Source organism: Ceratosolen solmsi, unplaced genomic scaffold, assembly GCF_000503995.2.
Source record: "Ceratosolen solmsi marchali unplaced genomic scaffold, CerSol_1.0 scaffold10, whole genome shotgun sequence".
Classification (NCBI taxonomy): domain Eukaryota; kingdom Metazoa; phylum Arthropoda; class Insecta; order Hymenoptera; family Agaonidae; genus Ceratosolen; species Ceratosolen solmsi.
The window spans coordinates 21182518-21194914 of record NW_011948412.1 but is presented as its reverse complement, the minus strand read 5'-3'; positions in this window follow the sequence as shown (position 1 = coordinate 21194914).

Below are 12397 nucleotides of genomic sequence, written 5' to 3'. Positions count from 1 at the left end.
ATGAAACTGCGCATTACGCACGAGTCCCTTGCTCGCCCTAATCAAAAAGGCTCTTCCACCCCCTCGCACACGAGCCCATAGAAAACGAAGTTTAAGTAAGATCGATATGGCGGCTGATTTGGGGGAGACTTTCGGGAACGTCTATTGTGGTGCCCTTCGGGGGTACGGACGTGCACTCGAACGTACATGAGCGCCTTGGCTTCGTTTGCTTACTTTATTTTGCTGGATAGGATCCATAAATCGGCCGATTAAGGACTAACTTTCCCACGATTAGAATCGCTCGGCAAACAGTGGGTCATGAATTCCTTGGGAACGCTGTTGCAATTGCCGTTCAACGCAAAGTTACGTTTTTTGAGAAGGGTTAAACGACTTTCAAATAGGGTTGCCGATTGATCCAACGAGGTTGTATAACTTCTGTATAAGATAAAATACGTCACGTCCGAAGCGATGATTCTTTTTATTCGCCAGTCCTTCTTAGTGTTGTTGCAGCAACATAAAAGCTTCGTGAAAGGTATCGCTGTTCTCGTATTAATTGTTATGTGCAAGCAACGTCTACCGCCGCATCAATATTCAGGTCATATCGTCCGCATAATTCGCATCGTTTCTGTCAATTGACAATAACAGCCTTGCACAGGCTGTTTTTATCGGTAGTTTGCAATTTGTTATTCCACGGCGATAAATGTAGCGCATGCTGTATTAGCGGGATGTGCGAGCAGCACATGGTAAAGAGGTAAAGACACAGGTTCGATGATAGTTAAACGATCATTTTGGCAAATGGATGATGTTTCGCATGCGCATGTAATTGACGGACTACGTCCACGTTGGGGCACTATTAAATCCGATCCCACTGCAAATTTATTCCCGATCGCTAGAAATTAATAAATATCTGCGTAATATTTCTGGTTATGCAATAGTATCGCGTAATGGAATTGCAGTAGCGAATAGCGAAAAATACCCTGAGCGATACGCATCAACGGCTTCAATTTCATATAGAATTTGATATAAAACGTATACAAGATGAAAATTGAATCAAGACGTACTCGAAGATACGCTAATTATGCTTAAATTTACAGAACGACAGTATTTCTTTGCATAACGTCAATTATATTGTCAGCGAGTAGCATGATATAGCATGATGATTTGTTTAATCATCATCGAGGATAAATTGAGGAGATGAGACCGTTCAAAATTAAAACTTAACTTGTCGGGCAAACAATGTCTGAGTGAGAGAGAGAGAGCGCGCGCACACGCACGGAATCAGGTTTTGCAAATCTCACGAAAACCGACCACATTTCCTGAACTGCGCTGCTAATTCACGAATATGGATACCAGCATGCAAAGCGCTAAATTTTCCGAGCCCTATCTTGCATACGAGCTCGCAGCATCTCAAAAAGAAAAGAGAAAGGAAATTTCTGGCACGCTGGCGCTCCGGCTGCACGTTTTTCCTCGTTTTTATTTTCCGCGCGCGCGCGCGCACGCGTACAATTTAATTCAGCGGAGGCTCCTTCGATCATTATAAATCTACGGCCGTTGGGTTTCACCACTCGCGAATAGACGAGCTAAAACTTTAAGACATTCGCCCCGAGAGACGGAATATGCCACAGCTCATCCTTTACCATATAAATGCCCTTGGATGCAGCTTTCCCTGCACCCTTATCGGAGCAGCTGGTTTGGCACGTTGTTGTTTTTCGTCCGAGCACGATTTCACCCGAAGACGAAGCTCGATGCCACATGTGCGTGGATAAATAATTTCTGGATAAACATCGAGCGCGAATAAGAAGCCTGAGTGTGGCTATTCTGGAGCCACGGCAACTTCGCCTTTCGCGCGAAGTTTCGCTCAAAAACACCTTGCACAACAATATGCATTGGTTGTTGCAGCCACGACATCGACGATCGTCGATGATTCATCATGGAATCGATGAGCGAGCACATTACCTTCCCCAGTGTCCGATTCACGACCTTACGCAACCGTCAAAAAGAAACAAAAGCGAGCGAACATGAAGATTATTAACAATTGTCGAATTTCATTTTTCCTTGCTAGCGATCGATTAGGAGAGACGTTAAACAGCGGGTGATAATATCATGGAACGGAAACAAAAAATGATCGCTGCCCATCGCTGAAAGCTTATTACAGCTTCGATGAGCGGAAGGATGACGCTCTTTACCACAGCCCCGGTACTCAAGGATAACATTTGTAACACGACGTATGCACGTATTTTCGTTACCTCTCATTCATTCCCCCTCTTCTTTCTGATCCCATTTCTGGTGAATACATGCTAGTGGCTCGAGTGACACTGTGCATATTCTTCGGCGGCTTAATTACACAAGCTTTAACGAACAACGGTTATGGTGCAATGGGATTCAGACGACATTGAATGATTATAAAGCGTGAGCGAAGGAGAGGTGAGCGATGATAAGAAGATGATTGGCGTGCATTTAATGGTATTTGACACTCCATATTCGTAATTGGTTGATTTATGTGCGCGAGTGCTGGATTGCCATAATGAAAATAGCTGCGACTCGCGTACGCTATTGCGGAAACGGTAAGTGCCCCAAACAATGATATATTAATCGCTGAGCGTTGACATATTTATTGCATACATTTGTTCGACTATCCTTATAAATTTATAAATCGACGTTCTACAATCGTAAGAATTACACTTAAATTAATTGCTCCTTTAGTCGGGTTGTATTATTGAAAGAGAGTAGGATTTTTAATTCTTACTTGTCTTCTTTGAGAGAATAAAGCCCGAACGTATGACGGATAATTCATTCGGGACACGACACGATAAGTTTCTATTAATTTATTTTGCTGTTTGGGCAGCTGTTCGGCCGAGTCAAAATTTTGTCTATTCGAGTGAAAGGTGACGCGGGCTCGCTTGACGAAAAATAAAGATCTCGCGCAATTGGGATTTTGTAAAATCCTCGTTGGAAAATCTCACGGTAGTGCTTGACATTTGCGTGCGGCGTTATAACAAAAGCTTTTGGCGGATTGGAAAGAAGACAAAAAGTGCAGGTGGCTGACGCAGGTATCGTATATGAATAGTCTTGTGCTTCCGACCTCTCGTCCACGCATGGCTGTACTTGTTTTTCCTTTTCGTTTTTTTTCTTATTTTTCTTTTTTTTCTTTGCAAGCCGTTATTCAAGTTACGAGGCGAGCTTGAACGGAATACTGAGAGGCCAAGGAATTTACGAGAGACAATTGTTGATATTTCGTTCGAGACGCGAACTTCTGGATCTGAATATTAATTTAATTTTCACTGCCAAATAAATAAAATTTTCCTATTTATTTTGTTATAACATTTTTTCGCAGATTAACGACATATCGACTTAATATCAGCTTAAAACAGCAGTCATCTTAAAATAACTTCTACAAATTCAAACAGAAATTATTTCTCAAATATTAGAAAAACACTGATTATTCGATTCTGGAATAATATCGCATAGATAGTAGGATTTTATATTCACAAAGATGAATCTCTGCTTCTTTCTCTCTCTCTCTCTCTCTCTCTCTCTCTATATATATATATATATATATATATATATATATATATTTCGTAATATAAATTGTTAATGAAAAGGGAACGGATTCTCTTAAATTTCACTATAGAAAATACATTCGTTACTCTTGCCAAGGACAAATAAGTAACTAATCGTATTAAAGCTTATATTTTTCATTACCAAGCCTCAAAGCGATACAAAATAATTGCTCGATTAAAGCGCACCCATATAATCAAAATGGAGTGTAATTATTTTACCATAGCCTTTACACTCCAGCAATATTCACACGCTTATTATCTTACTGAGAGCATAGAGACGGTCGGAGTCCTCGAACAAACCTTTTTTCAGATGGCCAATGGTCGGTTAGCAGTTTTCTTGTCATCACGATGGTTTACGATGTACCAATATCAACAAGGAGGCAAATAGACATAGACACGGAAATCTTGATTTACACCGTTTGACTACGCTCACGATTACATAGGGGGCGCGCGCGTCTTATCACAATAATTTTTATGTATGCGCAACATTATCCCGTAGGCGTAGCAACTGCGTAATCTCATCGCCCACGATAATTACTTCGTCCTATTCAACTATCTGTCTCTCTCTTTCTCTCTCTCTCTCTCTCTCTCTCTCTCTCTCTCTCTCCCTCTTTATTTCTCCCGTAGCTACACTATCGGCTGTACACGCTCTTATATATAGGCGCGCGCGCACTCATTCACATGCACCAAGGAATCATTGTGACTTTTTCTCGTATCTGGGAAAGGACGAAGTCGATCGATTGCTTGGCCAACTGCGTAGGACAAAGTGCGTCCCCTCGAATCCTTGCCGTTCTTGACAACGTCGCACTCTCCGTTTTTAATGCTAAGGTTTAAGTGGGTTTCAAGTTTTTCCGCCTATATTACGGCTTTGTCACATCTTAGACGATCGAGAGCAATGGCTCTATCATCTATTTCCTTCATCAATTATTTATAAATATCGCTTGCACACGGATTCATAATGGCTAAATTTTAATCGATACACTAATTTCATTCTTATATAATTATTGTCTTATTTGTTGAAACGAATGGAAAGTAAAAACTAATTCTTTTGATGAGAAACACGAGATATGTTTCTCAATATAGATAATTGAATACTTGAATGTATACAATAAGCAATAATAGTAAAATGTTTGAGAAACGATTTTTTTGCGTTTAATTACGAAACTTCATTTTTATAGCATAAAAATATCGCCTCTTCTAGTTAATACTTACAATTTGAAAGTTTGACAATTATATGAGCAACTTAAAAAATGTAAAAAATCAATTGAAAGTATTATACAATGTTTCGACAAGCATAAAACAAAACTCATATAAAATGTAATTGTCAATCGCGAGGCAAAAGAGAACATAATTTGAATATCAATTCGATATTTAATTAAAATCAAATTTACCGGATATCACTTTTACTCAAATGTTTTGAGATCTACAAAATATCATTTGCTCAACTGGTTCTCACGCGCGTGCACACACACGTATTAAATGAGATAGCAGTATAAAAAAAATTAATATATATACGTAATAGTCTGTTATGCAGTCGAAGAGTTTTTTAAGGAACCTGAATCATTGTATTGACATATGTACGTTGCAAGCAATCTATTTTACGTATATCGTATTCTATTAGTATCGGGCTAATTATAAGTTTCTATAATAAATATTCTAACAAATATGCATGCATTTCGAATGAAAAATAAGTTATGGTACAGTCAATGCTGATGATAATCATTACTATCAATAATGAAAGACAATTATCAAATGTCGATACTGTGACTATCATCGATACATGGCTATTTGAATTTTTTCTCTAACTGTGAAGAACTGTAATTTAGTTCCGAATTAGTGCACAAGTTTAAAAAATATTTAAAATTTATTGTAATTTAATAATAAATACTTTCACGATACTATAGATGCTTTGCGATATGATGAAAATGATTAAAGAATATAACAAAGAACACTAAGCAAAATAAAAATAATCGTATCATTTTATTGCATTGATTTGGCTCACAGAAGCGAGCAATTACAACTATTGTAGATGATTATTGCATTACTATTTCTTCTATAATAACAATTTATTTTAAAATTATTATTATATTTAATTAATAAATTACTTTCATATTATTTTGTATCAACTTTTAACATATTTATTGAAAGAAAGTTAATTTAACTAAATTATTCAAAAAAAAAGAAAACTTAATAATCTGTATATTATATGAATTACAATAAACTACATTAAAGTATATCGATTTTATAAATTTTTGACATGTTCTCGCAATATTGAATTCATATTCAAATTATTCACACTATCATATATACTTGGATATATTCAACAATCCTAATAATAAATACACGCGCTTGTGTCGATTAAATAAATGAAACATTATAGAGCAATATGCGAAAATAAAAACATAACGTGAATTATTTTTACTCCTTCGAATGATTAATGTAAGAGAATTTGAAACGAATTACTTTAATTCAATCATTTTATCAAGTAGCTCGGTTTTATTCCTTTCTGTCAACGAAAGTACAAAAAAAAAGAAAGAAAAGAAGACGTTACAAGATAATTCTAACATTAATACCGTAAATTCTTATGCGAGCGTTTGCGAGTGTTAAAATAATCCAATGAAATATAAAATTCGTATTTTTGATAGTAATAATTTTCTTCCAACAATGTTTCTTTATATAAATGGTATTTTTATACCATAATATAAAACTGACACATGTCCAATGGATTGCAATTTCTCGCTAAATATCGGCTGATTTAGATACTTTTTTGCACGCAATGGGCAATTCAATTATCTTGCTTCTGTAAGTATTTAAGCAGCTTATTTTTGTGCGTATTTATGCAATACTCGTGTGCAGTTATGCGCGGACCAAGTGGAACGACATTTAACTCCCGGCTGTATTATTATAAATACCCAAGGAATTTCTCATACTTCGATCGGAAATGCCATGAAGGAAACGAATTCAAAAGACAGAAGACGGTTAACGATTCGCAAGCTCAGCGTTTACTCGAACACAGGGCTTTCAACGTCGCCGACCAACATGTCGTCGTATCACATTAAAAATAAAAATAGGGATGCGAATAAACGCTGCGGATGACCTGCGCCAATTGGTTCCGCGTCTCTTTGCCGGCTGAAGGGATCGCATTAAGGGGTAAAAGTATTTCGGGGCCTTCCGGACTCCCGGAAATTCACGATTCCCTCATCCCCACCTACGACAATCTGCTACCTCCGGACTTGTAATCGGAAAATGACTTGCGAAGGTTCGACTCGGAAATCAATGACGCTCCGATTTTCTACTTTTTTTACGCACGTGTAGTAAAACGTCGAATGACGCGTCACTTTTACATTTTTTCACTCGACGTTCGTGCTCCTTTGTTTCTACTCATGGTTTAATGGTCTCTCCAGATCGTGTCGATATCCGGCGAATTAGTAGTAGTACTGATGGTAGTATAAAGCTTACAGGACTGGATAAGATGCTCGTGCATTGCAAGGGGCAGTGGGCGATCGTTATTTTTGCTAAACATTTCATATCACTTGAAATATGTGGCCCGAATGTGCGGATAATAAGTTAAACAAACATACAAAATCACGTGCATCGTCATTCTTTCGCGAGAGATATTGATTCTGCGAATGAATAACGCATGCTTCCTTCCATGATTTATCTTCGGCAAAAAGGTCATTTGGAGTAGGTTCAATGGACTTTAAGTGTATTCGATATGGTAAGCGTAGCAAAATGGAAATAAGCCATAGAATGAAAATATCAGTAAGAAAAGGGGATGGAATTATTGTTTAACGAATGACAAACATAATACGAAATTTTATTTTACTTGAATAATTCCGATGTGCTAAATTACAAACTTATTTATAATTAATCCGAATGAAGTATGACTTCTGTAATTAGGGAGATTTATAATGTTATTTAACTTAATACAATTGAAATTCTTAAATCTTCCAATGGTTATTGCAAAATCCTTCCAAGCTTTCGCACATTAAATGAAATTAAACAACAATAAAAATCTTTATATTAGAACACGAAGAATTATTAATAGAAATGATAATTGCTCGATAGAATTTGTAGCTCGTTTATCCATCACACATAAATGTAACAACTGTAACTCTACATAAATTGTTCAAACTATAAAATTGAATTTATTCAATAATCAGATTTGTTAAATTGCGCGATAAATGAGACAGTATACGTAATATTGCTTTAAAAAATTGTAAAAAAATTTGTAAAAAAAAGAAGAAAAATTGCTCCTAATGACCATTATGCCAAAAAAAGTACCGGGTTTTCATTCAAAATTGTTAAAATACATTAGTAAGATGATAAATAACTCGATTATTTAAACAGTACATCTATGATAAACAGCAATGATGTATTGCACACTCGATATTTCATCAGATTTCTCGCTTTTTATCAATTATAGCGCAAATTTCTTAACATTAACTTTTAAGATGTAAAAATTATGCAAATATGCCATAACCGTCGAAAACTAAGCCTTAATCCCTGTGCATTATAACCGTTAGAATTATAATATATATTATTATATATATGTATTATATAATAATAATATATTATTATCCCAATCATTGTGCTCATAAAGTCAATTTAGACGACACTACGACGTTGATAAATATCCAAAGTACTACGTGGACAAATATTATACTATGTCTGTTTCAACAGAACGTCCTATACTTAAATTTTTATTTCAACTGACGCTATGTGGGAGTCATCAGGACTGTGATAATACAAGGTAGTCGGGAACAATAGATCGAAAAAAGAACCAAGGAGCTAGAGGTTGAATCAACTCACTCTGAATGAAGTATGACGCTCAAATGGATCCCTGTTTGTTCTGGAAGCTCTCGGTGTGTCGAAGAAGGAACTATCCTCGCCGAACTGTTGCTTCAATTCCTGGAGCAGCTCGTCGCCGGATTTGCCACGAAAGCGCTCACCGAAACGCGGCTTCTCTCGGAAATAATACGACATCTTTTTTGGAGAGGAAAGGAAGAGCCTGCTGGCCTAGTCACCCCTCACGGCACCAACGCACGATCTTTCGTTGATACACGGAGAGCTAGAGAGTCGAGTCGAGAGACGCGGCTTACGTGCTCGAGAGGACTCGGTTACCGCCAAGTTTCACTCGGTCTCCGTCCGAGCCACAAGCCCCCCTTAACCTCGTTTACCTATCTTTCGTGTACCGTTACGCAAAAAGAAAGATCTCGCTTCTCGGCCTCGAGCTAACAAAAGATACGTAACGTACAGGAAAGTTAGGTGAATACGGAGAAATTTGCTTGAAATGCAGAGTACGGCGAAGTTTTCGTCGATAGACTTTAATCCTATTTCCTTGTTTTGTATGTGTGCTAATGCAGTATGATTACACTTTCGAGTGCTTTTCTTTCGTGCACTGTATTTATGTATTTAGATGAATTCTTATAGTGCGGCGATATAGGCTTGAAATAATCCCGAGGAACCGCAAAATTACCTACATAATAACGCGCGAAAATACCTTCTATGCGAATCGTTATTACACGAGCAAATTCAATAATACAGTACAGCAATCGTGTACGCGTAATGCGACGATCGCACAGTGTGCGCCTACCTCGCGAATATTACCCGAACGAATGATTGAAACAACAGCAGCAGGAGCAGCGGAGGTGGTGGTGGTGGTGGTGGTGGTGGTGGTGGTGGTGGTGGTGGTGGTGGTGGTGATAACAGCAGTGGTAACGACGAAGACAACGACGACGACGATGAAGACAACGAAGACAACGGCGACGATGACAACGATAACGACGTTAACCGCGTGACGCGCGCCGCTCAACTGCCGCCAGTGAAGCTGGTTACTGGTAAGTGGTAACACCCTCCGCGGCTCTTGCCTCCCGGGGCCAATCGCCGCGCATGCGCCGAGCATATTTATAAATGCCTCCCTCCGTCACCCGCGCCCTTCATACAAATCTAGGGTCCCGATTGTCACGACCCTAACATACTTGCGTAACGTCGCGTACATGGTAGGAACATGTAATAAGTAATAAAATGTTTGTGGGCGAAGAAAATTATTATGGGTAACAATGCTAACAATACAACGAGAGAGAGAGAGAGAGAGAGAGTGTGTGTGTGTGTGTGTGTGTGTGTGTGTGAGTGCGTGTGTGTCTGTGCACGCAAGCGCGAGCACGTGTTGCAGAATTTAGACAGCTTTTGCCGTTTGTTCTCACTTTCTACGAGACTCTAGACTCTCTTTTGCAAGTCAACCAGTAAGTATTTACATAAGATTGCTAGCTACATCTTTTAAAATAGAAGTTGATTAGGATAAAATATGGTTAACTGCTTAAATTTTCCTTTTCACGTGCTTCGTACACCAGTGATGCAATTTTCAGCCACTTACGTAAGATCTTTTTAGCCAAAATCCTGATGATTTTCGAAATCGAGTACTGGTATTCGTATGTCAATTAAACTTGATTATATTGCCGATTTGCTCTCACGTATTTCATTGTTTGTTAAAAAGAGAAAACAGAGTATATTACGCAATAATATCTATTCGGTTATGTTTCCATGTTCACAGATAATTTTGTTTGTGTTGTAAATATTTTTTAAACAATAGCTACGATTAAGCTTAATAAAAAGTAAGCGGAACGAGTGTCAATTAGAAGAGTCTTGCTAGAATAAAGAAATCAGATTTCAAGGATTTTCATTGATAAATATGTCATAATGTAATAAATTGATTTTGTGATTTTAAGGTATTGTTCGGAATTGATTGGAAACATTTGTATTGCATATTATTTTATAAACAAAAGCTATTCCTTTTTGGCACAGTATAATGTTATAGATATAATGTTATGACAATGTTTTAGAGTACTGATCGAGAGTACTGCTTACATTACCGTATAAGTTTTAAAAGGCTTAATTGATTATATTGTGACTATGTAAGACAAAATTAATGGTTCCCTATTAAATCGATGGTGTAGCAACTTTTGGAAGACAGAATTACAGTTTATCAAATATGTATTCAACGCCTTTTAACCATAAATATGGCGTTTACCTTACGCTTTTTAGGAGTATAATTATAATAAATCAAATAATAAATTACATGTTCGATTACTTCACATTACATTTCATTTGTCTTTTCTAATATCTTACGAAATACTTCTCCTATAATTTTTTTGACACTCCATAATATTTCTAATGGACAATTGATATTCATGAAAATTTGCATTGTAACCCATATCTTCTTGCTTCATAAATTTTTCTAATTCAATAAAAAAAAAAAAATAAATAAAAAAAAAACAGACACAATTAGGTTGTTCCTCTTCATTATCCTCATCAATATGGATTCAATAATTTTATATGATTAAAATAGCAATTTAGAATATTTATTATATTGTAAGGTAAAGTTGGAGTCATATCTACTTATTTCTTATTTCAATTACAATTTCTTGTTGAATTCATTTTTAAGACAAAATTTATAAAAATAATAATTAAATAATAATCATTATTGTTATAATTCTTCTTTTTGCTGTTACTAGTAGTAAAATCAAATTACACATTTAAATTAATTTTAGAAATTATAAAAATATATATTAAATTTATATATCTAGTGATAGTTAATTAAAAATTAATGGTTTGCTATAATTACTTGATTTTTTTTTTCATAAAAAAAATGATTATTGCGAATAGTTATAAGCCATTATAGAATTATATTTAATTATTAATTAAATTAATATTATTAAATGTAAATATTTAAATATACACTATTTATTATTCTAAAATTTAAGAAATAAATAATATCCAAATCTTTTTAGATTTAAATACATTTGCGGATGAGATTTTTAACTGAAAATTTAATAATTTGGTTTCAAATTTACATCAATTTTAGTAACTTATGTATTTTTATAAAATTTTAGCTAATTTTACAATTATAAAATTACTCATTAATCTTAACTACTCTACTCAACAACTCTATTTAATGAGAACATAATATTTTATAAATTAAATTCTACAATCTACATTATTAACAACATTTAAATTAATGCATTGAAATTAGTAAGTGCAAATTGTTTCTTATTTAAAAAAAATATAATAATAATAATTAATGAATTAATTAATTAATTGGTGCGAGCTAACATCATCGTAAAACAGGAATACACTTTTATGTAAGTGACAAATTATTGTACAAAAATTATAAACATTAAAATAACAAGTATTAGATAACAAGTATAAGATGGTTAGGAATATAAGTAGTACATACAGGCAAGAGTCTGTACAAAAAAGAATTACTTGGAGTATAAAAAGATTATCAAAATTTATATTGATTTCAGTATATATTCATTTCTATAATAAATATTCCATCATGAATTGAAAATTGTAAATAAGATTATTTGGTAAACAAATAAACAATCTTAGTTTTAGATATATTAATTGAAAATGCTGCGCTTCTTAGCACTTTTTATTCATTGAGCTACTTGTCCACAACATTAAACATCATCAAAATCAGGTGCTTGAGTCATACGCATTTACGTGTGCAACTAAAGCACATTTCATTTATTGTTGGTCATATCGTGCTCGTGTTCTTTTGTTCTTTTGACAGGGGCCGCGGAACTTTGTTCCGTATAAAAAATCTTGGTAATTGTTAGGTTACAAACATGCTGACAGCTATATTTAGCTGCAGGGAAAATTATGTTGTTTCCGTTATTTCGAACCAGGCAGACTAATACGATTACAATCTTTTGAATCTGTCATTCATATAAAAGTCTTTGATATAATCATATAATTTTTTATTTATGTATTTATTATTATTATTATTATTATTATTATTATTATTATTATTATTATTATTATTATTATTATTATTATTATTGTTATTGTTTATT